This window comes from Pholcus phalangioides, unplaced genomic scaffold (genome assembly GCF_987345545.1).
Source record: "Pholcus phalangioides strain wild (caught in Gottingen) unplaced genomic scaffold, Ppha-v1.0 ptg000012l_1, whole genome shotgun sequence".
In the NCBI taxonomy this organism is placed as follows: Eukaryota; Metazoa; Arthropoda; class Arachnida; order Araneae; family Pholcidae; genus Pholcus; species Pholcus phalangioides.
Genome location: NW_028301605.1, coordinates 8,347,557 through 8,374,800, shown reverse-complemented (window position 1 = coordinate 8,374,800; position 27,244 = coordinate 8,347,557). Strand labels below are relative to the sequence as shown.

Sequence of the window (27,244 nt, the reverse complement as noted above, 5' to 3'; positions counted from 1 at the left end):
TTATTTATATGTTCTCAAGCATGAAAATTAATGTCTCCTTATTGTCTTTTAATATTCAGTTGCATAAATTCATATAGTTTAGATTGTTTTACAATTAATTATGGGCCCGTAAAGTACATCGAAGAAATTCCACAGTTTCAATTAAGCGTTTTTTAAAGCTGAAATAGGCAGATGGATAACTTGAAGTTCGGGGGGGGGGCAGAATCGGAATACCTAGAACCCCATAAAAGAAAAGAGAAAAAATATATTCATTTCTACGTTTCTTTAAATCTAGATTCGTTTCTTTCATAAGTCGCGCAGGAAGTCGTCATGTTGGTTAACTTAGACACGGTTTGTATGTTCCTCAAAGAAAGAGGGAGATATCAGGTGATCCAAAAAGCCTCATTAAAGAAAACCCTGGCAGCGCCGAGTATTATAGCTAGTGATTTATATCAGCGTTCTTCGACATTTTTACACTTGCAGACCTGTGAAAATGAATAATTTCACAGACTGGGTGAAATGCGAGAAATGATTTGTGGACTTTTGAAAAAAAAATAGGAAAAAAAAACCAAATCTTCTGATGGCAAAGACAAAAATTAGCAAACTATAGGCAGTAATTTATTTATTAAATAAAAAATGTAAAAAATCTTTATTTTAAGTAGTTTGCTTTTTTGATAGAAAATTTTATATAGGCACTACATGGTTTCAACATTATTTATCGGAAACATTTTACAGCATTAACTTTTTTTTTGCATTTCTGTTTGGTTTTTTTTATTAATGGCATGGCTGAACAATTCTATTTAGGCAAACAGAAATTACAGTCATTGATATCAAAAATATCTCCCTCATCCTTCTAGTTGCAGCCCTGGTTATATGCAAAAGTTACTCACCTGAAATTTTGCAGATGGGAATTAAATAATTACCTTATATCAGAGATGTGTTGGGAGATGACAAGTTTTAACAGCAAGTGCTACTTGGGTGCAAGATTTTGAGGGCCTAAGTCACATCCTTCCAACCTCCCCAACAATGTAGCTCCCCAATTATGTATCGGTTAAAAGAATTGAGGAAAAAAACTTGCGGGCCAGTAGAAAATGCTTGTGGATCAGCTGTCGAGGACCATTGATGTGCATGTTCTGCTTACAACTTGATGTTTTCCATGTACATTATGTTATGAATATTAGTGAGTTTGAGAGAGAGAGAACTAATAGACCCCCCCCCCCCCCCCAAATTTCATGAACATGCATTACCCCTTCAAACCTTTTGAACTGTGTTTAATATTCCTTAAAGCTTTTCAACAGATTTTCTCCCAGCTCTGTCTATTGCAATTTCAATTGGGCGAGGCTGACCTTTGGCAAGCTGTACACAGGGCTGCAACTATAAACTGAAGTTCACTCTGTCGTCGTCCTTTTCATAATGTTTAATGAACAAAAGGCCACCTGCCACCTTTCCTTGACTTAGTGTCTAGTCCAAATCCCCTCTTCCTCATCCTTCTAGTTGCAGCCCTGGTTGTATGCAAAAGTTACTCACCTGAAATTTTGCAGATGGGAATTAAATAATTACCTTATATCAGAGATATGTTGGGAGAAGACAAGTTTTAATAGGGAGTGCTACTTGGGCGCAAGATTTTGAGGGGAAAATAATGCTTAGCTGTCATGATAAACATATTAATGTGCCAGAGACATAATTAATGAATTAATTAACCTCAACATTTAGTGTGCCCTTTAACTCCATGTTGGTAGATTTCGTAAGTACATGTTTTTTTTTTAAATTTGAATTTTTACAGTCTGAAAAGCACATATGTCACGGTCCAAATTCAAAGTATAAAGTCTGTGAAGTGACTTGCCCCCTTCTTACATTGCCCAGACCACAAACACTGGCCACTTTAAGAACTTACTAGACTTTGAATATGGGCAGTAATACATACATGAAATTAGACTTCCTTTTTTTTGTATTGATTCCCAAAAATACTTGTATCTCCTCTTTAATTAAGGCTGTATATGATTTGTGATGATGTAGGAACATGCTTTCATGACATCCTAATATTAATGTGTGCTTGGATAACAGCAAAGTGCATCTATTGATGGCAGCCTTTAATAAAAGGGGATCAAGTTTTTTCACCTGCTGTTCTTCAGTCTATAAGTAGCTCAAGACATTTACGAAAAAATAATGGCACTTGAGTGATAAGACATTTTTTTTATTGAAAAATTATAAATATACAGAAGCCACAGGTATTAAAAAATTGCATCTTTTTTGAACAAATGACTTTTTTTTGCAAATTCTGGCAAATATTTTATCAATAAATGTGGTAAAAAATAAAAAATTTATATATATATGTGTATATATATATATAGGGTGCACACATACATAGCAAACAGGGTATATGACATTCTACTCGCGAACTGTTGATCCTAGAGGTATACTTCCAATTAAAAAAGATTCCAAATGTGTAGTACTCAGATATGTCATTTATATTGTAAGGGGTTGTATAGCTATTAAAATAAAAAAAAAATTAACTTATACAGTCCCTGTGTGCCCCAAAACTCAATTAGAAAGTTTTTGCCCTGTCTTTCTTGGTGTCAACAAAAAAAATTCCACGTTTCGAAGTTAATATTTAGTGAGGTATTCAAATTCGAAAAACATAGGAAATTTGGGGACAAACAGCGTTGAATGCAGGTAAAACAGTTTTTCTGCATTTAGAGCTCTTTTTTACCAACTTTCCTCCGTTTTTCTAATTCGAATATCTCAGTAAATATTGCACTTAGAACCGTGGTTTAATTTTTTTGGCATCAGGAGAAACAGGGCAACAACTTTCCAATTGGGATCTGGGGCACATGGAGACTGCATAAGGAGTTAAAAAAATTTTATTTCAATAATTATACAACCCCTTACACTATGAATGATATCTGAGTACTACACATTATTTGGAAACTTTTTTAATTGGAAGTATGCCTCTAGGATCAACGGTTTGCCTGTAAAATGGCATACCCCCTAGTTTGTGCTATGGACCCTGTATATACGTTTGATTATATAACAAGACTCTTCTAACAGAAATGCATGTCGATGAAATTCTGCTTGCTCTTGAATGTCGAACCCCAGGGATTCGCCTTGTCGCTCTGTGATCCAGACGACTTGGAATTGTCGTTTTTGGACGATTTCCAAGTGTTAGTTGACTGCTGGGAGCTTGCAGAATATTTGGTCAGCCAGCTGCCGTAGTCTGAAGGCCTAGGGGAAACAAGAAAAAAAAGATTACCTTTTCTCTTCAAGAACACTTAGTTATCATCCGTATCATGACATGAATAATTTTGCTTTTCCCACATTGTGGCAGCAGTTTGGTGAGAACCCATTTTTGTTTCAACATGATCGGACACTTGCTCCATACTGCAGCTTGTTTTTTGAAATGAGTCATCAGGATTTTGACTGGTCTGCTCAGTCATAAATTCCATTGAGAACCTTTGGGTTGAACTGGAACGTCTTCTGCGAGTCAGGTGGCAACAGCCAAATCTGTGCCAGAACTGGTCTTACCTCCTTTTCGAAAATCGCATGCTGTCCCGATTTAAGAAAGAGTGGCAGTTGTTGTCGCAATCAAACATTGTCCCATTCATTATTAATTTCTGCTGTATGGGGTGGTAAATTAAAACATCAACGTGTCGGAATACTCATGATCAAATAGCGTGTGTATAGAGATTCATGGCTATAGCCAAAGACATCTGAAGCAGATGGAGACAATTCTTGGGATTATTTCAACATAATTTTTCTCGTTTTTGTTTATATCTTTGAAATTGGAAAGGTATTTTATATTGCAATGAATTAAAATACCCTCCTGTTTTTGACTTGTTTATATGCTATATACACCCAGAAGTCAGTGTTCACTTTGGAGTTACGGCATTTTTTTTCAAATTTCTCAAAAAATACTAGGCGAATCGTTCATTAATTTCTGGCGTGTAAAAATAATATTTGAACTCTCATTTTCCAGTGCAGATTTGGTCATGGGTGTTTTTATGCATAGGCGGAGATAGACTTGGAAGTCTGGGGGCGCACGATGATGTCAATTCATATATGCACCATTAGGTCAGTCAACTTCACCTTTGACGCTGGGGGCAACCCCCCCCCCCCGTATCTCCACCCATGTTTTTATGGGACTGACTAAAAATTAAAAAGAAATGTTTGTGATCAACCCTGTATCCAGGGCCGTAACTAGGTTGGGGTAACCGGAGCCCCACGAAAGTTAACATTTGTTTTGCCTAATAATAAGCCTTTCAAGAGAGAGCCCAAGGATAAGTCTGCCCCGTAAAGGCACATTACGGTCCTGCCTGTATCATAAAAAGCTGTAAATGATTTGTAACTTCCCTCTATAAACTAAATATTTTATTAGCTTTGTGCAGTATCCGTATATATTCACGAGGATATAAATATTTCTTTAAAAAATTCCAATTTTCATCAAGTTTTTTGCTTATAACTGGAGCCCGGAAGTTTAGGCACTAAAAATGGACGAAATAGGCTGACAAAAAGGCACTAAAAATGCCTAAAATAGGCACGATAAAAAAGCAATTTTTGGAAGAAAGAAAAAATGATTAAAAACAAAGGTATTAGGGGTCCAAAAAACAGCTGGAAAATCAGTTGCACTTAATCAGTCTATTGTTTTAATTATAGTTCATAATAACTGCATTATTATCCAAGTTAAATTAGTAGCAAGGTGGGTAAGAACTTTCAGAGAGTGGGTCGCGAAAATGTGCAGGCAATAGATCGCTCTCTTGGCACCATCCAGAGATTAGGCCAGTGGCTCTTAACCGCAGTTGCAGAGAAGCTTTTTTGGGAGGTGCGAGATGGGATAATAGACAAGATAATATGCTGACTGATTATTCAGAAAAACTGAATTTCTTTAAAAAATATGAAGTACGCATATTAACATTTTCACAGTGAAATGAATCGCGAAATTTGCTGCAGAAGTTTATTTTTCGGTTAGTAATCATACTTGTTTTGCATTTCCATTAAGGAAAAATACCATTAATACTCGAAATATTTTCCGGAATGTTTAAATTTATACCTCGCGTTAACAGCATGCTCTCTCTCTGCGCTTAGATTTGATACTGCGAAAATGTCAAGAAGTTTAATCAAGTGTCAAAAAACATACATGCATTGTTGTTTTGGCTGGAATCAAAGTGAAAAATACAATTTATTGAATCTTTTTCTCCCAGATTTTGACAAATCTTAAAAAATATGCTTTGTTTTTAGTTTAGTTTTGAATTAATGTTAAAAAAAAAAGACCGAAACTAATTATATAAACCAGTCAAGAATTTAATAACACTTGTATATAAGATAATTTGTAAAAATTAATGTGACTGATTAACCCTTTCAGCGGTATTCCCGAGAGATCTCGTCCAACTTAATCTGCTTTATTTCAGCCACCCTGAAATACTTCGTCTTCTAAAAACGCGTTGAAGTTATTTCTACAACAAAACATGTTTTACATCCCCAAATCCAATCAATCAATTGCGAATGGGTGGAGTCAGCTCTTGTTCAAGGTTAGATAAGAGGAGAAAGAAAAAATACTCCCACAGTATAAATAATACAAAAATATTTTTTTTTACAAAAAGGAGCCGTATTTCTCTTCCTAGAAAGCCACACACGTCATGGCATGAGAGAAATAAAACCGATAGGCGGAGTCAATTTTCTTGTTGTGGGGAGGGGAGGGGGAAGAGCAGTTATAAGCTCGCAATCGGGAAAAAAAATTATTCTTTAAAATAGGTGGCAATTTATGAAGGTTGTGGATTAGGCAGCGTCCAAAGGCTTCTGCATCGCTTTGGACACGTTGTACGCAACGCTGGTGGTTAAATTGATGGCCTATAAAACCTAGTATGTGTATTATCTAGAAAATAAATAGTTACTGCTACTAAAAAATCAACCTGTATAATTAAATTATATAATAAATTTTCCAAGACTCAACTCATTTGAATAACGAAAAGTTGGTTTTATGTGTGTGAGTGCATCAATGGACAAGAACAGAGAGAAATAACGAGGTCACGGCTTACTTCGTTTATCGGGTCACTCCGCTTACGGGGTCATATTTTTCTCTACCAAGAGTGACCCCTTAACGAGGTTTGACTGTAATTAAATGTCATACCAGATAATACAGTAGATGATCTTACCTGCTTTCATCCAATCGTCCATTCTTCTTCGTCATATCGAAACCAAGACCCATTTTATTTCTCTGATCGAAATTCTTCTACCTTAGAACGAATTCCCCACTCTTGCTTCTTTCTGCTCGTCCTTTATAAAAGGCAATCGTTATAAATATATTCTTTGGTTATTTATTGAAGCAGGTACGAGTAAAATAAAAATTGAGCTTTCGTTGATACAAGTCCTGTTTATTTGGACGATGATCAGCAAATAACCAGTTGTTATTGCTGCTGCTTTAAATCCTCTGTATAAGAGAATTGTTTTGTTTGAGATATCCTTTCCTGTATAACTTTGCGGTCAGTTGAGAATTTTCGGTTCTGTCGCTTGAATGCTGTGACGTCACTATTTGGAAGTTTCGAGATTTCAGCTTTAAATGCTGTAATTAGAAATAAAAGAATTTTTAGAGAAATGTTTTAATATGATGGTGAGAAACATATTGCTGATCCATTACAGCTCTTTATGTAATCCTTAAACAGGGCCGGATTAACCATTAAGCAAAATAAGCATCAAGAGAAAATGGGCACCACATAAAAAATGATCAAAATAGTACTTTTTTATTTTTTAATTCCCCCCTCCCCAGCATCAACCATCTGGTAGAAAATCCTAAAATTTTAAGAGTACCTCATTGTGCAGTTGAAGGTCTATCGAAAGGTTGACCAGGGCTACAACTAATTGAAGGTGGGGAGGTGTCTGGTGCCCAGGCTCTGAACCAGGAAGGGTGCAGAACTTACTTGTTTCCGTTTAAAATTGCGGGGACGGGGCACCAACATGGATACAGATCCCAAGTAACAGGATAAATTTTAGTTTCAAAGCAAAGAAACTAAGTTACTTGTGAACAAGAACTCATGCCAATGTTTATTACAATGATTTATAAACGTTTCTCAATAGCACCAAGACCAGCTCGGTTCTGAAATCGAGAAAAATTACAACTGTGTCCAGCACCAGGCCTACAAAACGGTACAAATATTCAATCATTACACTTCGCTCATAGTTTGAAAAATAGATGACAGCACTAAAAATAGATGAACTCGCACAACACTAGATGAGCATTCAGACTGTTAAGTATACGTGCGTACTTCCAGCGCTACTCATGTGGTAGTAAATTGCCCATGAGTTGTGCTCGGTTTGGAAGAATGAAAGCTGTGTCTCGAGTCAAGGCTTCATAGAGCAGTGACTGGCGTATAATGTAGTGTGCAAAGATGTACTAGCAATGACAATCGCTGTCTGAGATTATGGACACTACGTGGGAATCGAGCTGATCCTGGTGCCGCTGCTACTACTACATATATAGTAACGATAACTACCGTAGCGTTGTTACTACCGTAACTACCGAAAGTTCGAGTTTCCTAATAATCCTAGGTGCTGGAATTTTTCGAAATTCCTTCTCAAAGAACGAATACGACTAATTTCGGTTTTAAGGGGTTTTGATCCGAAGGCTGGAATAATCAGTGGTCCCCACAAACCCTCCTATAACGTAAAAAATTCCCATCGGAGCCCAGGTATATGAGGGTTTGACAGATCTAATCTTAGTGAACTACGCCAGAGTGATTCTCAAAGTGTGCGTTGCGTCACTAACCTCACTCGGGGCGTCACGCAGAGTTGGTGTAGTGCAAGGGCTTCACCCGCTGACTCACCGCGGGCTACATTTTCAGTTTCAGCCAGGCCCGCGGGTACTTAGGCTGCACTACACATGTTATCGAAAAGCTCGGCGGGCCACAAGTATCCCGTGGCGGCATATAAATCATTGACATAGCCATGCGTTGAAGACCCCTGTGTAGAGATTCTTTTCTATTTTATTCTGGGGAGCCACTGAACTAAAGCCATTGAATTAAGAACAAAATGGTGGGAGTAAAGAGCAAGAACGAATAGAGAAGTCTAAGAGCACACCCACTCCCCCCCAAAAAAAACCCGTTTTTGGATAATCCGAGTTTTCCGTAATCCGAGGAAGATTCGGTCTTGTTTTCTTGGATTATTATCGAGACTCTACTGTAAGTGGAAAATTGATTTTTATACTGGTTCAACGCAAGGTTAAATTATTATGTAATAATAATATCATTTATACCACGTTATCGTTATTGTCATATTCCACCTCAAAATTACATTGGAATGCTCGGGGCCGTCTTAAAAGAATCATGGCCTCTCCGAGAAAAGTAGTATCCCCTTAAGAACTTAGTTATAAAAAAAGTTCGTTAAATAGAAATTTATAAATCAATTTATATAAAAACGAAGATTGCAACTTACTTATCCGCTTCAACATATATCCTAAACTCTGTAAAAATGTCTATAATCCTAGTTTATTGCTAGACAAGGGAACTTTATAGCATTTTAAAGTTGTTTTCTCGGTGCAATACCAAATTTGCACCAGAAAAACAACTTTAAGGGATTTTCCTCCTCTTTCAGCTTTCCGTGAATGCATTAGCTGGTTATTCATCCCTGCTCTACGACTTTATATTTGATTTTGTTGGAACTTCGACGAATGAGAAGTCGCCAAACGTTGTAAAAGAAAAGGAAACTTGAAAATACCTCGTTACACAGGCGTCCCTCGCTTTACGCGATTATTTGGTTTCCTCAAAAAAATCGCGGAGGCGAGTATACGTTAGAGCTCCAATTAGATGAAATCGCATAAAGTGAGTTGAATTTAACATAGGAAAGATAGGGAAAGAGAAAATCCTTCAAAAGGATTAAAAAATTTAAGGGTTTTTTTTTTTTTAACGAATTAGTTATTCAAAAACTTATGAATAAATCCCGTGAATTTAGGCAACATGAATGAATTAATTGTATTTAATACTTCTTCTGTTTTTCACTGCTTCTGATTGATTCTAGTGAGTGTCAGGGCCATCTTAAGAGCATCATGGGCCCCGGGCCAAGTGATTTTTCTGAGGCCTGTCCTGGCAAATTCTCGAAAATTTGAACCGGTTCTCATTTTTGTGAGGCCCCTCTTCTCTTGAGGCCCCCGGGCCGTTCCCGGGTGGACCCATGCGTTAAGACGGCACTGGTGAGTGTGGATGTTTTCTTGCCTGAACATCCTGCTATAAGATAGGATAATAACTCTTTTTAATGAAACAGTCGAGACTCGGCTGTGACAAGCATTTTTCATCTCCTTATAAAAACTTAAGTAGCATCTAGTAGCAAAGATAGTAAAGCTAGGTAATTTCACATATTTCTCTCAAATATGAAAATTCTAATTTCACTGGAACCGCTTTTTTCGATTAAATTTCTCATGAAATTGTCAATGTGTTAACATTGTTCATCAGTGAGATCTGGTGAGTTGTATCAGAGAATTTCCCTCATATTTGTCTCGTTTACATCATCAAATCCAACGCGCACACACATTTCGACGTCAAAGGATTCAACTATGCTATATCTTCAATTTTCAAGCCCATTTCCAGGACTAAAGTTCTCGAAGCCAAATTTTTCAGGTTGGAATTCCTAAAATCAACTTTTAAAAATCGCGTAAAGCGAGAGATACCTGCATAGAAATGATCTTTCGTGATATGGAAAGTGAGTAACATGCAAACGTCGTTCAAAATCAAGGTACAGTAGAAAATTTCGTTAAATGGAAGTTCGTTTAATGGAGACTGTACCTAACAATTTCATTCTTACTCTCGAAAATCAATTAGCATGAGTGCCCAGGTGAGTCAATGCTACAAGACGGCCTTGGGAGTGCTCATCCAGTCAACAAATGAACTTTGAATAAATTATACAAGAAGTTAGCAGAAAAATATTGAAGCGGTGGAGGCTTGAGCTTAATACTTCAATGGATATCTACTTCATTATTATCAAGACTTCGTTGCCGTAGGCCCAATAGTTTCTTGAATCCCATGAGTCATTACGGGATATAATAATAATTATTTATTTTCCAACCATAAATTGAAATGTTAGAAACACGACATGGAATATAAATTCGATTTTGAATACTTTACACTTCTACTAATAATTCAATTGATTTGCTTACTTGCATTGGGTGCCTGTTGAAATATCCAAATTAGGTTCTTTCACCCGTTTTAAGCCGGACTTTTATGGACTTTATTCTACCGAAGCGTATGATGGTTATTCGACAACGTTTGCGGTTGGATTAAGTGGAAAGTTGATTTTTATACTGGTTCATCGCAAGGTTACAAAATAAATGGAATCTTTTATTTGTTTTATTTTTCCAGAGAAGTTTGTCTGGATTTCTTTTTTATGCCCCATAGAAGAAAAGCCGCGAGAACAAGTTTTGTTTGGAGTCATGTTTTACTGTCAGTGTCTTGAAGGTCATTGAAAAGTCACGGAATCATCAGATGCTCTTACTATTATATTGTGGAGTGTATTTGGGTGTATAGCCATTTTATCTAGAAAACTTTTTCTCGTTTGTGTACCGTCCTCGAAACGCGTATGACGTAAGATGTTACGCTCGTGACGTGCTATTACCATGTTTGCATGCCTAATTGATTTAACTAACACAAGGTAAGGTCTTGACTTTGGGAGTTGTTCTTACACAGTGAAATTTGTTTTTGGTTAAAATTATTTTGTAATTTATTTATGGTTTTTAATTTTTGTAATTTTTTTAACTTGAATTTTTATAATATTATTTGAATTTTTATTAAAATTTATTAAATTTTATTAAACTTTTACACAATTTCTATCATTTTTAATTTGATAACTTTTTTATAATTCCTACTCTTTTATAAATCTATTAAACTTTTATCATTTATTTTTCAATTTGATATTTTTTTTTAATTATCAAATTGATTGATTAATTATCAAATTAAAAGTATAATTCATACTTTTTCAATCAATTCAGTTTATTAAATTTTTATAATTTCTATATTTTTCAATTCAATAATTTTTTTAGTTTCGATTTTTTTTAATATCTACTTTTTTTTAATTTTTACAATTTTAAATTTCTCAATTTTTTTTAATTTCTGCCTTTTTAAAGTTTTACAATTTCTACTATTTTGAATTCAGTAAATTTTTTATAATTTCCACGTTTTCAACCTATTACATTTTTTTATACAATTGATACTTTTTCCAATCTATTAAATTTTTATAATCTCTACTTTTTAATTTATTTTTATTTTTTTTTTATAATTTATACTTCTTCCAATCTATTAAATTCCATCAAGTTTTTACAATTTCTGCCATTTTCAATTTAATAATTTTTTTTATAATTTTTCTAAATTTTTATGATTGCTACTTTTTTAAATTCTTACGGTTTCTAAGATTTTTAATTTAATAACTTTTTTTGAATATATTAATTTTTTTTATATTTTTTTTCATGTTTTATAGTTTCTACTATAAATTTAATATTTTTTATAATTTCAAACTTTTCAATCTATTAACATTTTATTAATTCTTTTATAATTCCTACTATTTTGAATTTTTATTAAATTTTTCTAATTTTTTTAAATTTATTATATTTTTATAATTTCTCTTTTATACGTTTTGATATTTTCATGTTTGTTAAATTTATGTAATTGTTATTTAAAGTTTTTAAGTATTTTCAATAAAGTATAGCTTTCTTTTATTTATCTTTAATTTTCTTTAGTTTACTCATTTGCTTGCATTTTGTTTTCAATTGATTTTTAAATTCTATTCTTTTTGTTTCTTAAATTTTTTAGTTTTCTCTTAAATTTTCGTTTTTTTAATCTCTTCTTATTTAAGCTTTTTTCAATATTTCAATTTTGATTAATCAAAAATATCCCTTCAGATATTTAGTTATGATCACTTTTATAAATTTTAGTTTTTTCAGTTTGTTAAACTTTTTTAGCTTTTTCGTTTTTTTCCCGTTTTTTTTCAATTGTAAGTAATTTTTTTTAAAAACTGATTTGCATTACTTGGATTTTCCTTAAATTATTTAAAAAATATTTAAAAATGTTAAATATATGATTTTAATTGTACCATTACACTTATATATTCAATTTTTTAATTTTTTGTAATTATAGTTTTTATGACTTTTTGCAATCTTTAGGATAATTTTCCGACTAATAACTAATTTTCTTTTGTTGATAATTTGAAACAAAATTAAATATAATATATTCGATATTGAATTATAAGTTTTTATCACAGGCTCATAGGCTATGAAAAAAAAAATTTAGATGCAAAAAAATAAAGTTTTCAAGTGAAATAGGGGGGGGGGGGAACGTGAAATAATTTTATAATTTTGAAAAACTGATCATAAGACTAGGCCCATCCTAATGCATGGTCCCATCCAACAGACCTCTAAGACCTCATTTCAGATGGGCATTTACCTGCAGCAGTAGGGAATTGTATCCGTGGCTTTTCAGAATAGTCTAAAGCCGGATCAAAACCCGGAGCGCTGAGCGGCTTCAATAGGCAGGAAAACTGGTTTTGAGGTGTGGCTAGCACAGCATGGGATATTTTAATGGTCGATTTTTCGTAGACATCCCCTAAACCAGTTTTGCGTAGCTCAGAATAGCGTAGCGCGGCGGATATGGACCCGACTTTACAAAGAACATACATATTTTTTTAAATAAGGACAGCTCACCTCGGCACACATTTTGAGAACCTCTGACCCATAGGATGAGCTTTGGAATGTAAGCTGTTACTTCCACAGCACAGTACGGGGTCGCCTCTCAGAACATCGCTCTTGCATAGGGGTCTGGACAGGTCCAGGGCTTCAACTAGAAAGGAAATTTTTTTCTATCGCCAGCACGTATAGACCCCCGCCTTCCACGGTATTTCGAACGGAAAAAGAATATACTCAGTGCCCTTCCTGGTCCAGCGGGGCACCAGATTGCCCTGCCCTCGTCTAGTTGCGGCCCAAAACATTGCCGTCTTAAGAGCATTATAGCCGACCGAGCCAATTTATTTTTCTGACAGCCTGGCTCAAAATGCCTTCCTACCAATTTGCATTCTTGACCCTCAAAAATTGTAACTAGATCTTATTTTCATGAGACTCCTCTGCACTTGAGGCCTCCGGGTGGGTCCAGAGACTGACCATATTTATAAATTTCCTAAATAAGATCTCAAAATTGTAATGGGATAAAATTTGATTCAATATAAATTGATTGAAATAATCAATTCGATAAGCAGAAAGAGTCTCGCTCCTGTGTGGGTGAGCTTGAATGGGCCCTGGGTGGGTAAGACCGGGGCCCACGAGGAAGAAATATATTGTCCACAGGCAAAAAAAAGGGGTAAGAAACACTGATGTAGTGGATGCGGTTCTTATATTTTACTCTTTCGGTCCAATTATTTAATTAAGTTAATTTCACTGAAGCAATTATTTAATGAAACACATATAACAGTGAAAATAAATACAGTGAAACCTCGATAAAACGCTACTCTGCGGACCCAGAAAAAATATCGTTGTAAAGGAATTTATCGTTATATCGAGCATCATTGTAGCGGGGTTTCATTGTAATGGGAATAATGAAAGTCTAAAAAGGAATTATAAACAATGATATTCAAGTCACACACGGATAGCAGCGCGTGTGCTAATTAGCATTCTAGCAACGTCCGATTCTTGTCGTACGTTACAGTGTCGTGGCCATTACGTCCTTCAGATTGTTCGTTTATTTTCAAAATGACGTCACAGTTGGAAAATGCTGAGATATAATTTTTTTTAACAATTATTCCATTGTTACTAGAAAAACCTGTTCGTTACGTAAGCTTACTTATCCATTTTAATGTAGGGAAAGTTCCAGATATAGAAAACTTTTTCTTTCTAATTATGACCTCATCGAATGATTCTCAAGGCAATTTGAATAAAATTCAGTAAAAAGTTTTCGTGTTTGGCTGACGCTGGACTTGGATGTATCCTCGCTGGGCCGCAAAATATTAGCAATGAAAATAATATTTATTACAATATAATATATATATATGCTCGGTTATAATCAGGGTTGGGAATCGATTAAGATTTCAACTGGTTAATCAAAAATTTTTGATCGATTATTTGAATTTTAATCTGTATTTGTATTTGTATTTGTATTTGTATTTTCAAAGCTAACTACTTATTGCCAACATAGTATTTATAATTACAGTATACAGGGTGCATAGCTAAGATCTCACACAGCGAATTACTGGCGAACCGTTTATCCTAGAGTTCTAAGATTATAGAGTTTTTAGAGTAGGGTAGATCTAGTTAATTCTAATTAGAAAAAATATCAAAATAGAGTGTAGACCTCAGATAAGACACTCATATTACAAGGGACTGTATAGTTATTACAATAAAAAAAAATCACTTTTCAATACGGACACCCTGATGAGAACGTTTTTGCCCTTTTTCTTTTGAGGCGAAAAAAGAAATTCACGTTTCTTAGTGAAATATTCACTGAGATATTTGAGTTCTAAAAAGTTTGTGAAAATTTTGGAAAAAAAAGCATCGAGGGAGGGAAGAGCGCTTTCCGTTGGCTTATTCTGTTTCCCCCCCCCCCCCAACTTTTCTTCGATTTTTGAGAAATCATGAGAAGTTCAGGAATATTTAGCAAAAGCCTGAGAAATGGGAAAAAGTAATCAAGGGAAATGTAAAATATATATTATTTTGCAAAAGTCTCATAGAAAAAGTAAAATATTTTGCGAAAGATATAAAAGGAGGGGAAATTCAGTGAAAACTAAATAAGTTTTATTTGCCGACGATTTATAGAGATAAATAAAAAATTGTCTGGGGGAAAAAAAAAAAGAAGTAAAATGTATGGCAAAAATCTGAGAAATGTTGGGAAATTTTAATCAGAGAAACAGACAAAAATTGGGTCAAGGAAAAATTCAGGGCAAACGCAAAATATTTGCCAGAGTCGGGGAAATGTGGAAATAATTGATATTCGGATATAAGTCGGGGAAAAACCTTCCGAAATTTTTTTTCAATTTCCAGTTTAATATTTTCACTTGTATATATTTTTTTGAGGAGTTTTGGCGAGGAAAATGATCAACCAGACTTTCTGCGATCCCTGGCCCTACAACCCTATCGGCTATGCATGGCATCAATATCCTGCAGCAAGGCCCCCAGGCTAGAGTCTTTAACGAGCCCTCAGACAAGGCTTTTCCTGGGCCCTTCTATAGTGAATTTTTGTGTGAAATAGCAAACAAAAAGCTAAGAATCATTCCGGCTCCCCCGGGCTGGAGTCCTGTTAGCCCCATCCTTGTGGAGGGGTGGGGGCATGCGGCTGTGAATACATATACACACATACGTATATTACAGAAAGCCGCGAAAAATCCTCGTTAGCCAGCCTTCGTTCAGGCATCGGCCCATCAAATTTTTATTGCTCAATAAAAGCACTAGTGAGATAAATCGAGTAATTATTTTTCTGTATATCCAGGTCAACATTCCAAATATAAGAGTCTTCGACTTTGACCAACTCCATCCTCATTGGTCAGTGCTTTACAAATGTTTACAGATGGAAACAAATATGATAAGCGAACAGCTTAATAAGGGTCAAGCCTAAAGAAATTGGATTTCATCTTCCAAATATGGGGGAATTTCAAATCGAATGCAATCAGAATTCACTTTTGTGTCTTTTTAACCCACATCTGACTATCGTCCTACAAGCTTTATTGGCTCTGGCAGGATTCCGTTGTAGATAGTAATGCATAGGCTGACCATATTTCCTGGGGAAAAAAAATACGGGAATTCGCTAATCGTCACCAAAAATGATGCTGGAAAAAAAAATTGAGCAAAATTGCCAATTATTGCTGAAATCATCAAAAAATCGCGGATGGTGGGAAATGAAGAAGCACTATCATAGTGGATCGAAATGAATTCTAAGAAAAGAAGCTTTCAACATGAAAAACATGTGAGATGAATTTTTTTTATGTTTCACAGTTATAATTATCAAAATGTAAGTTGGGAAAATAATTTTAATTTTCGATTTCGGTGAAGAAATAATTTTTCAAGTAAACTTCGTTGAATACGTGAAAAAAACGGACCATTTCTATTAAAAAGTCGGGATGGCTAGAATTACGGGAATGGCCTGGAAGCACTTTGCCATTCTATATATAGGATTTTAACATGGCATTAACGCTCATTCGTTGTGGTCCCAATAACGTCACTAACAGGCGGGTCCAAAATTCATTTTTCACAAAACTGGCCCTTCAAAAATGACAATTGATGTACAAGCAATAAAATCCAGACCGGAAAAAGTCAGGCTCCTCTAATGGAGGTGGCCCTTCAGATAAGATGAAGATATTATTTACGTAAACACACATGGTGGATACTCACTCTTTCAAGGTACGTGATGCAGCTGCGTCAGGACCTTAAGCTCTAGAACGTTTCCGCTGTTACCTTGTCGACTTCCTTTTGCAGTGTTGAGGTTATTGTAAAAGAAACGTCTTCCGAACTCTGGGTCCCAATTATCATGCTCCGCACTTCGCATAAGGGGGCCACGCTTGGGGCTTCAGGGTGGTAAAAATTATTATAACCGAAGTTTCACACTTCGGACGAGAAATATTTTTCTACGCTAGAGGGTGAATCGAATCTCTTCAGTAAGTGTATCTTTTATACACACAGAGAGAGGGGGTTATGGTTATGATAATTTGTTAATTTTTTTAGGATACCTGACCATACGGGCAATCTGCCTAGGAATCACATGGAAATGGCTTTTGAACGGGAGTTAATCCGGTACGAAACGTATTTTTACAGGGATACGTTTAGGCTGGACAGTGGCTGTGTTCGTGTAGAGAATACCAGCTGTGTGAGGAGAGATATTTATCGATACTGTCTGGCCTTCGATGGTGTCAAAGGTCGTTTGTGTGTTTTTTTTTATCCGTTGTTGCCGACCAATCAGATGTCTAAATCTCTTTGGATGCTTCATCAATAGTTTTGAGGGGGCGGGTCACAAATTGAAAGTCTTCACGTGTTAGCTCAGTTACTCTTCCAGAAATCTATCGTGACGATTTACTAGAGATTTTTTTGTGTTTCGTTTTATTATAAAGCCTGATCAGAGGGTTCAGGGTTTTTTGTGAAGTGCGCAGTTCGTGTTTTATTATCATCATGTTTATATACCACTAGTATCGTGGAATTTTATTATTACGTATTATCAATGTCGCACCATGGTCATTCTCTGCATTCGAGGTCAGATTTGACCGAGACTTACCGGTTATAGCGATTCGATTGTTGCTTTCCATTTCTTTTAGAAATTTATATTTTTCTTGAGATGTCGGTGAGTGTTAAACGCTCGGGAAAGAGGAGGGGTTCTTGAGGTAGGAATGCGTTTTTGTGACCGACTTTGATGCCGTTTCTGTTGTACCTCTGTCTCAAGCAAGATTCTGAAAAGAACTGAGCGGTTACTTAACTCGGGAAACCTATGAACATCCTTTGGTGTGTAATGGGTGAGTGTCTTATTCATTTGGTCTGCTACTATTTCTATTCATGGCACCCCCCTACATCCTCCAGCAGGACCCCCTAGGCTACTGCTACTTCAAAACCACACATGCACCTCGTCCATATTCTTCCACGGAACTTCTAACGAATTGGTACACGTTGGAATATGCGTGTACGTGTTGTAAACCTAATGTGAAGTTTTTTCCCGCGTAATTCTTTTTGTTGCCATCTGGCGTCAGTTTTTATAACTATAAGTAAAGTGTGATGATTGAATAATTGCATCGTTGTAGGCCAGATGCTGTCTGTGGCAAGCCCTTTTTACGGGGAGATCGGCTCGCATTCGCGCCTTGAATTTGAAAGCCACGGGAAAGCAACTTCTGCCGACCACCACTGTGTCGACGGTGGGCCTCGTCCTAGGCTACGATCTTCAGCAAGGCTCAGGCCAGATTTTTCACTGCTCCCTGTATAGTGAAGAAAAAAAAATTGTCTCGGGCCAACAGCCCAGCCTGTGGTTCTCAAATACCAGCATTACACATAACAAGCATTACACAGAATCAGACTTCACGTTAGGTTCACAACACATACAGCTTCCGGCATGGCCCAGGTATTCGACCACCTGATAAAACTTCTTCATTAAGACATAGCGGCGGACCATTATCTGGTTAAGAATAGACCCCCCCCCCAGACTGAAGCCCTGTCAACCCTATCTTTGTGGAGGCCCCATGCTACAACCGTACATGCACATCGTATACATTGCTCTGCGAAATTTCTACCGAATAAGTAGTCACAGGAACGTGTTGTGTGTGTCTTCCTCATTTTGAAGCGAGGATGAATTGATCTGTTGGGTTACCGAAGCCTCTAACTCATGATTTATGTGATTCTCAAACAGTTCGGGGAGGAGCTCTGTACACAGAGGAAGATTCTATGAGGATCGAATAGCTCAGGGAAGTTTCTATGAGGCTTCAAGAATTCAGAGAGAGGTTTCTGTGGGGTTCGATCGCATATTTCAGGGAAGTTTGTGTGAGTCTCGAATATTTCAAGGGAAGTTTCTGTGACACTTTAAGAATTCGGAGCACTTTCTGCGAGGCTCTGAGAATTCAGAGATATTTTTGTGAGGCTCTGTAAGAATTCGGCAGCACTGAAAAATCAGACTCAACGCTAGATACGCACTCAGACTGTTATGTACACACACTTGCACTTCTGGCACAAATCACTAGGTAGTAAATTGCCCATAGATGGCGATAAATCGGAGTTGTGCTCGGTTTAAAATAAAAGGAAGGATCGAATTCTTCAAAGTTTGTGTTAGACTCGAACATTACGTTCTGTGAGGCTTGATCAGTGTTTTTTCAGTTTCACTGAGTGGCATTTTTCCGTAAGTCTTTCGAGTAAGACTTAGTAGTAGAAACTTTTTCATGAATGGATATTTTTTCATCGAAAGAAATAGGAACTCGTACATTTATTGGAATAGTTTCTGCTAATACGGCAGCGAGACGGATGAACGGTGTTTAAGGAACAGCTTAAGAGGCAGTCATCGTCGTCATTGGGCATTTGATCTCGTGAAATCCTCTTTCGCGATGAGGATCAGTCAAGTAAAAGGTCATTGCCACGATCGTATTCAATCGAAATTAGAAACTGACCAGTCGTCGCGTCTTCGGATACAGACGGGGTGTAAAGACAGTAATCTGTGTGTGTCGGAAGTAAATACAAGTTATGAATCGGAGCTCTCTGGGACCTTCACATAAGGCTTTCAATAATAATGAGAGGTCAGTCATCCTTCTTAACAGGCTGGTGACGTCTTTTTCGTTCCGGTGAGGTCTTATATTTTGAGAAAGTTTTCGGAATACGTCTTAATAATAACGCATATTTCCACCCTGACTTGAGCCTTCAAGTACATAGGGGAGGGGGGGGGGGGATCCATGAGAGATCTTACACCGTTATTTCCGAGAAAATGTATTTTTTGCAACAACATATGCCATGCAAGTTTGAGGAGCGAATAAGAGCCGATCTCCCCGTTAACAAGTCTCGCCACCGAAAGCAACAGGCCTATACAACGGCAAAATCTTCGATCATTACACTTCACTGATGGTTAGAAAAATTGTTGGCGGATGGAAGCACTGCACATAATAAGAATTATACAGAAATAAACTTCACGTTGGATTCACAACACGTACATTCCAGCATGCACCAGTTCGTTAGAAGTTCTGCAGAGGAATATGGACGAGGTGCATGTGTGTTTTAGTAGTGGCCTTACTTAGCGGTCGTTTACCAGTTGCTTCACTTGCCCATTTGTTTACAAGTTGTCCTATTTAGCCATCGTTAACAATGGCTTCAGCCGGAAATCGTTTACCAACTGCATTGCGTTTACAGGCTTTACTTGGCCATTCTTTGCCAATGGCCTGACTTGGTCATCATTTCAACGATGACTGTGATAATTTGTCAGTAGTTCCCTTTTTTTTTTTTTTTTTTTTTTTTTACGTAGCCAACATTTACTTGCAGCTCAATCGTTCTAATGGTCCTTTTCCAACGCTCCCTCTCTCAACGGTTAAATACTCATGGCAGTTGAGCAAATGGTCAGTAAAGGCTGATTCCTCGGCTTAGTGCAACGACACCCTCCCGTGTGCCGCGACGTGCACTTTGAGCACCTCTACTTTATGGGGGGGGGGGGGGTCCTCAAAGAAAAATTTACCCGGTATACTGTAAATCCTAAATCCACCAGTGATCAAAGATGCACTAGACTCTCGCCAATCCGGTTCATATCAGATCAGTGTGTGCCGGATTACTGGAAGACATTTTGAAAAAGCTCATTCAACCATTTAATTGGCAAGCATTGAAATTTTTTTTATCCAAAGAAAAATTTTGAGGGACTTATATTAAGCAAATGAGATGCCCTTGAATGCTATTACATAACAATAGCAATTTATTGTAAATACTGTATTTAGAATAAGATATGGCACTTCGGGGAACCAGAGGGAGGATTTAACGGCTGTTGCGGGTCCGACTTCACAAGGTCTCGCAAAACCCCAATTTTACACTTTTTCGGGGGGGGGGGGGGGTCGCAATATTTTTTCTTCGCCTTTGGCTTCAACCTACCTTAATCCGCCTCTGCAGGGAATACACTGCATTCATGTAATTTTACACCGATTTTAATGGTTTAAAAATGTCATTTTTATGTTGTCATATTTTATGTTATATTCATCATTATATTGTTTACCAACTTACTTTTCACCATTGTTGGAGAATGCCCAGCACAACAATATGTTTCCTCTACACATGGCGTTTTCCTCTAAAATGCAAGGGTTCACCCCTTCACGATCAGGGACGTAATGTTGCGTCCAAATGCCAGGGGAATCAATTCAATCAAGCTGACCGTTTCTTCAACCTCTTTTCACCTTATCGCGAAGCTTTATTGTAGACCTATGAATTAAACTTCTTATCTCTCTGTAACTCTCTTATCTAATTATCTACTGTCTGTGTATTGTTCTCCCCCCCCCACCCTTATTATTTTTTCTTTCTTCCCTTTTTTTAACGTGCGAACAAGCCTACCATATTTATCGCCTATAAGTCTGATACAGATCATTCAAATTTATCGCCAAAAGCTTGTACGCGCAGGGGGGTTAAAAATCGTTCTTGCTCCGCTTGCGTAGCTGGTCAATTTGTCGCACTCAACTTGTCGCGCTCAACTCGTCGCGCCTCAATTTGTCACGGTACAAGTTTGTCGCAGTATCAATTCTTCGTGGTACAAATTTGTCGCAGCTCCAATTCATCGCGATACAAATTTGTCGCAATACAAATTTGTCGCAGTGTCAATTCGTCGCGGTACAAATTTGTCGCAGCTCCAATTCGTAGCTGTACAAGTTTTCCGCCGTGTCGTCACGTTTTCGTCGTGACGTCAATTTATATATTACAGCGCAGAATCAATTCGACGAACCGTCGATTCTGCTTGTCAAGAAATCGGAGACATGTGCGTATCTTTGAGCCATTCTGCTGGTAGTTATGGAAACTTCACGAACTGCTCACAAGTAAAAGTCAAACATTTTGGGGTTACTTAGAAGAATCAATGCCGAAACGAGCTCTAAATATAAAATACGTTTTTCTGAAAAATACAAGAAAAGCATTTAGCTTTTTAGACAGGAACATTGCCAAATAAAGGACCAAATAATATAAATTCCTGCGCAAAGACATTACAGTGACATGTTTTCCTGTTCTATGGTTCGAAGAAAACTCGCCTAAAAATGCCAGATTACTGGACGGGCCGGATTAGCGCACGGCGGGATTATCAAGAGTGCCTTTTCTATGATTAGAGCCAGGATTATATTCAAATGTATAAGTAAATATGTTGCATATTTTAGCACTTTTCTATAGTTACAGCATATAAATGCGTAAACCCCCCCCCCCCCCTAAGCTCGGTCATACTTCAGTGCTTTTAATATGGAAATTTTTTTTTTCCTTTTTGTACATATTTTTCATAGTTAGTGAAATTTCATTAAGGTAGAAGTTTTCTACTTTGTATTATATTTACGGTACTATTTTACGGTACTTTATTAAAGAAAGAATTTTAAGGCTTATTTTTCTATTTTATTCATATTTTGATATTTTTTAAATGCATATTTTCATAATTTCCATGAATTTTTATTTTTTGACACTTTCAAACGCATGTTTTGTATTTCATTTTTGCGTATAATCCGCCATATGATATTAGATGGATTTGTTTTCATTTTTTCGCACATCTTTTTGATTTCATGGTATGCCTCGGTAGTTTTCAGTGCATATTTAAGCATTTTCAGTGCATATTTAAGCATTTTCAGTGCATATTTAAGAATTTTCAGTGCATATTGCAGCATTTTCAGTGCATATTGCAGCATTTTCAGCGCACATTTCAGCTTTTTTCAATGCATATTTCCAACGTTTTTTAGTTCATATTTTGCCACTTTTTAAATGCATGTAATCCGGGCTCTTATTATGATGCTTCCATTCGTTTAAAGACCTAATTGTTCCAAATCTTCAATTTCATGACGGACCCTTGCCATGATGATGATTCTAATCTTATATTCTTCTTGTAAAGGAAACATTTTTGCTGTTTCTTTTTATTATATTATTATTTCGGATCTGATGATGATGATGAGCACCCTTTTGAGGATAATAAGAAATCCCGGCACAACACGTGATACGTACGTGATTTTGTTTTTTTTTTCTTCCTTTAAACAGACCAATCAGTAGATTGAGTTTATTAATAAACAATTCGCCTTGTTCTTCACGGGGCTTCAGATACGTGCCGAAGTGCACACACATAGGCTTGCTGTGTGCATGCACGCACGCACGGCCCAAAAGCACGCCCACGACGGCAAATCAGATCACTCGTATTTTTACCCTGGCCTCGATTTTTCACATATTTTTCCTTCGAAAGCAATAATTTGACTTTCCTTTCTTTTAGACGTGCACATCCATAAATAAATTTTAAATTCCTCTTTTTAATGCAATGGCGGGCGCATGACGCCATGAATCGTAGAAAATACGTGTATTTTCTTTTCTTTTTTCTTAAGATCGCAAAAAAGTATGGTATCAGATATTCGAGGATGTTTCTTATCGGATAGTGTGCAGGGCCATCCAAATTCTTTCGTACTTCAAGGATTGTGGGGGGATCAGGAAATTTCGCCTCCGAAGTTTCGGCCCCGGTACATTGCGCCCCCGGAAATTTCGCTCCTGACAGTATGAGTGACTGACTGTGTGAGTGATAAAGTGATTAGGTGACTGAGAGACTATATAAGTGGGTTAGTGAATGAGTGACCAAGTGAGCAGGGGCGTAGCCAGAAATTTCGTTCGGGGGGGGGCCCCAAAGTGACAGAACAATGGATTTGGCCATCTTTTTTCCTTTTTTGGGTCATTTTCTCACATTTCGGGGGGGGGGGGACCAGACCCCCCAAGTCCCCCCCACTCGCTACGCCCTTGCAAGTGAGTGTTCGATTGACTGTATGAGTGAGTGAGTGAGTGACCGTATGAATGACCAAGGGAGTAACCGTATGATTATGTGAGTGGATGACTGAATGAGTGACCAAGTGAGTGTTCAATTGACTGTATGAGTGAGTGAGTGAGTGAGTGAGTGACCAAGGGAGTGTTCGATTGACTGTATGAGTGAGTGAGTGAGTGACCGACCGTGTGAATGATCAAGGGAGTAGCCCTATGATTATGCGAGTGTGAGTGACTGTATGAATGATCAAGGGAGTAACCGTATGATTATGCGAGTGTGAGTGACTGTATGAATGATCAAGGGAGTAACCGTATGATTATGCGAGTGTGAGTGACTGTATGGCTGAGTGAATGACCAAAGAGTGATATAACTCACATAATATGGTGTAATAAACATCATAATAATAAAAACATAATATCTCACATGGGGTGTGAAATATCCGGGGCTGAATGTCCAACTCACATAGTCGCTCACTCAGTCACTCATACGGTCATGCACTTGGTCACTTATACCGTCGCTTACTTGGTCACTCACATGGTCATGCGCTCGGTCGCTCATACAGTCATTTACTTGTCACTCATGCAGTCATTCATACGGTCACTCACACTGTCAGGGCAGGCGAAAAGTCAGGAGGCAAATGTCCAACTAACTTGATCACTCACGGGGTCACTCATACAGTCATTCATATCATCACTCACTTGGTACGTATATCATATCGTTACTCATACGGTCAGGACAAATTTGCGGGGCGAAATGTACCGGGGACGAAACATCCCGGAGCGAAATGTCGGGGGCAAAGTTTGAAACTAAAGTTTGAATTTAAACCGATTGTAGAGGGTGTTTTATTGGTCCCAATCACACCACGATTTAGATAAAAGACTAAGATGATGCAATAATTATTTTTTAATTAAAAATAGTACGAAACTGGGAATTAGATGCTTCTTGGCACATTTTTCCAAAACAAAGAAATACGGAGTGTCCCATAAAATACGGCTTATGCGCAGTGGTGTATTTACAGGGAGGGGGGGGGGGAGGAAGTTTAATGGGCTATAGCCCAAGGCGAAAAGTTGAGAGGGGCGCAGAAAATTTAAGGAATGAGTGGCCAAAAAAATTAGTAGAATGGGAGGAGGGTGGCAAAACTTGTATATAACCCTGAATGAATCCACCTCTACCCAGACAGCAAGACTAGGTTAGTGAGCGACCAAAAAAACTGACCTAGAAAGTTTGAAAGCATGTGACTGACTAAAAGAGTGATTTGAGTATGTGAGCATGGGAGTGACCAAAAGAGTGATTTGAGTATGTGAGCATGGGAGTGACTTAGAGACACGGGTGCACTTGCAAGAGTTGGGGGGGGGGGGTGCCAAGCGGGTTAGAGTAGTCAAGAAAATTAGACTAGAATGGGAGAAGGGCAGCAAAATTCGTGTAGGCCACAGGCAGCAAAACCATAGATGAATTTCTGGTCTTGCGGTCACTTGTCTTTATAGGCAACTTCTGGAACATGCCAGAATATCCAGCTACTACAGTTGTTTTCACTTCGAAAAATATAAGGTCCCGGCGTGGATAAATATAAACACAATCAGACTGGCCAAAAGCGCTCTCTTTCGGGTAAATTTTAAACTTTATTTATTGAATAATCTCTCGTTGAGCGCATCCTCGATTATTATGTCTATGAATTTCGTTATTCTTCCGACTGTTAGTTAGAAAATGCTCTGAATATTCCAATTTACTCCTGCCTTAAACGTGAAAAATTGCTTAGTTTGCCAATTTTCTTTCCGGGTTTTAAGGTACATTGTGTGGGTCAAAAGTCTGTTCACGTTTCAAAAATTAATATGAAGCAATAAATCTCACATATTTGTCAGATTTAACGTTTTTTTAGTCAATTTTTCAGCAATTTTAATTGCGATCGGTGATTGTGCCTACTTTTGGCAATATTTTTTTAAATGACAATTGGCAATGCCCCCCCCCAGTATTTTACGAATTATTATTTAAGATCCCAGTCTACCGTATTTTTTTCAACCAAGTATGGTCATTTGAATATTTTTTTACCCTGAAACACTGTACATTTTTGAAAACTGCGATTTGTTGATGCCCTTTACTTCCACACCCTTTTAGCAATTTTAGCAGTAATAAGCAAATTACATTTTAAGCAATGAATTTGAATTTTTTTTTGCAAAATTTAGTGATATCCCGTATTTAAGATTGCAATTTCCTGCATTCGCCTTGATGATGCATGGTGAGAGAACCAAAGTTTCAAGGTATAGTTTTATTTTAACCCATATGGATATCACAAATATCAATTACAACGGAAGAATAGTTTTATCAAGTCTACCTGCGGACCACAGGTTGAGAAACGCTGCTCTAAGGGAATCGGCCAGAACCGCAAATTGACGTTACAGATAAGGTGCCGTCATAACCGAGTTTAACATCACTGTATATAACCTTTTCTGCAAATTATTCACAAGATTTAGAATCAGTTCAAAATTGATTGTTTACGACATGTTATTCTTCGAGATCCTTAGGGGTTTAACAATTAATCCCAACATGTTTATATCCGAAAGAAACACTGCGCATGTTGGTGGCTGACTCAACAGTTCTTGATTCTTTCGCTTTAGATGATCGGCCATCTTTTACGGTAAACATGTGTCAGCTTGCGAAGATGAGAAAAATAGAGAGAGAGACCATCGTAAATTATAGAATAAGAACTTGACCTGTCATGATATCTCGACAAGGAGATGAAGAGGATTAAAAAAAAGGATCGAAATCCAACGTTCAAGGTGAGGAGTCTGCCGAACTCTCTCTTAAACGAGGTGATAAATGTGATAAATGGAAATACACATACTTCAGAGAGTATGTAGAGTATAAATTTACACGTTGGAAGTTTATTTTTAGCATTGAAGAGAATAATATGTAGATTAAGGCAGAGTTTGCGTATGTTTGACATTGAAATCTTTGATCCCTGTTCAAGGACGATCAGGCTGCAGATAGGTTTATATTCACAGGTTAAAATAAAGTAAAACCTCGATATAACGATATTTTGTGGACCAAATATCGTTATAGAGCATGGGGTCTTCAATCTTTCAGACATTGTGGGCCAAGTTAAAACGTTCGTGAAGCCCGAGGGCCACCAAAGTTATACTACTGTATTTAAAACTGCAAGATAGGGCCCGTTCAAGTATTACGTAAGCAAATTTTTAGAAATTGTTGACCCCCTTCCCATTGAGCATTGCCGTCTTAACGCATGGGCCCACCCGGGCACGGCCCGGAGGCCTCAAGAGAAGAGGGGCCTGACAAAAATGAGAACCGGTTCAAATCTTCCAGAATTCGCCAAGTACAGCCTCCAAAAAATCAATTGGCCCGGGGGCCCATGATGCTCTTAAGACGGCCTTGCCCTTGAGTAGTTTCAATATTCTGACACTGCTCAGGCAAATGTAGTGCCCGTCAGTACACTGACACGGATCAGACCTATGTTGTCCCCGTTTTGGTGGACGTATTCCATTGAAACTTAGTATACACGCTATACGGACCACGGGAAAAAAGAAAATGCAATAAAAAAAAATCTCGAAGATTCCAGAAAAAAATTGAATGCTCGTTTCTGAAAGGGTTGTCATATAAAAACCCTTAGAGAAACAAAAACAATAATTCTCGCGTTCAAGTGCGGATTAAACATACCGAAGCAGCCATTTTTAATGACAGCTTGTTCCCGATAGTTTTTTGTGAAGCGCCGCCTATATGACATGATGTCATTTGCATGCGCCACAATCCCACTCTAACGAACCGTGCCCCGTAAATTGAAATTATTGAAACGAATTCGAAGCATTCAAATGAAAAACTCGGTAATTCAATTCCAATATTAATCTACATTGGGGGTA

At 37.3% G+C, this 27,244-nt stretch overlaps 2 long non-coding RNA genes across 3 annotated transcripts in view; one reads left to right on the top strand and one right to left on the bottom strand.

Moving 5' to 3' along the window:
- Window positions 1–2,157: 2,157 nt before the first annotated feature.
- Window positions 2,158–16,787, bottom strand: LOC149079419 (uncharacterized). 2 transcript variants are annotated; one of them, XR_016193666.1, is made up of 3 exons: window positions 16,310–16,787; window positions 6,126–6,532; window positions 2,158–3,201 (listed from the first exon to the last, which is right to left on the bottom strand). It is a non-coding gene; the product is annotated as an uncharacterized LOC149079419 (long non-coding RNA). The 2 variants fall into 2 exon arrangements; XR_016193667.1 differs by lacking the exon at window positions 16,310–16,787 and adding an exon at window positions 10,112–10,252.
- The window catches only part of LOC149079417 (uncharacterized), a 70,097-nt gene continuing 53,262 nt past the window's right edge, over window positions 10,410–27,244 (top strand). Inside the window, exon 1 of the long non-coding RNA XR_016193670.1 lies at window positions 10,410–10,602. This is a non-coding gene — a long non-coding RNA (uncharacterized LOC149079417). The remainder of the gene's footprint in view (window positions 10,603–27,244) is intronic.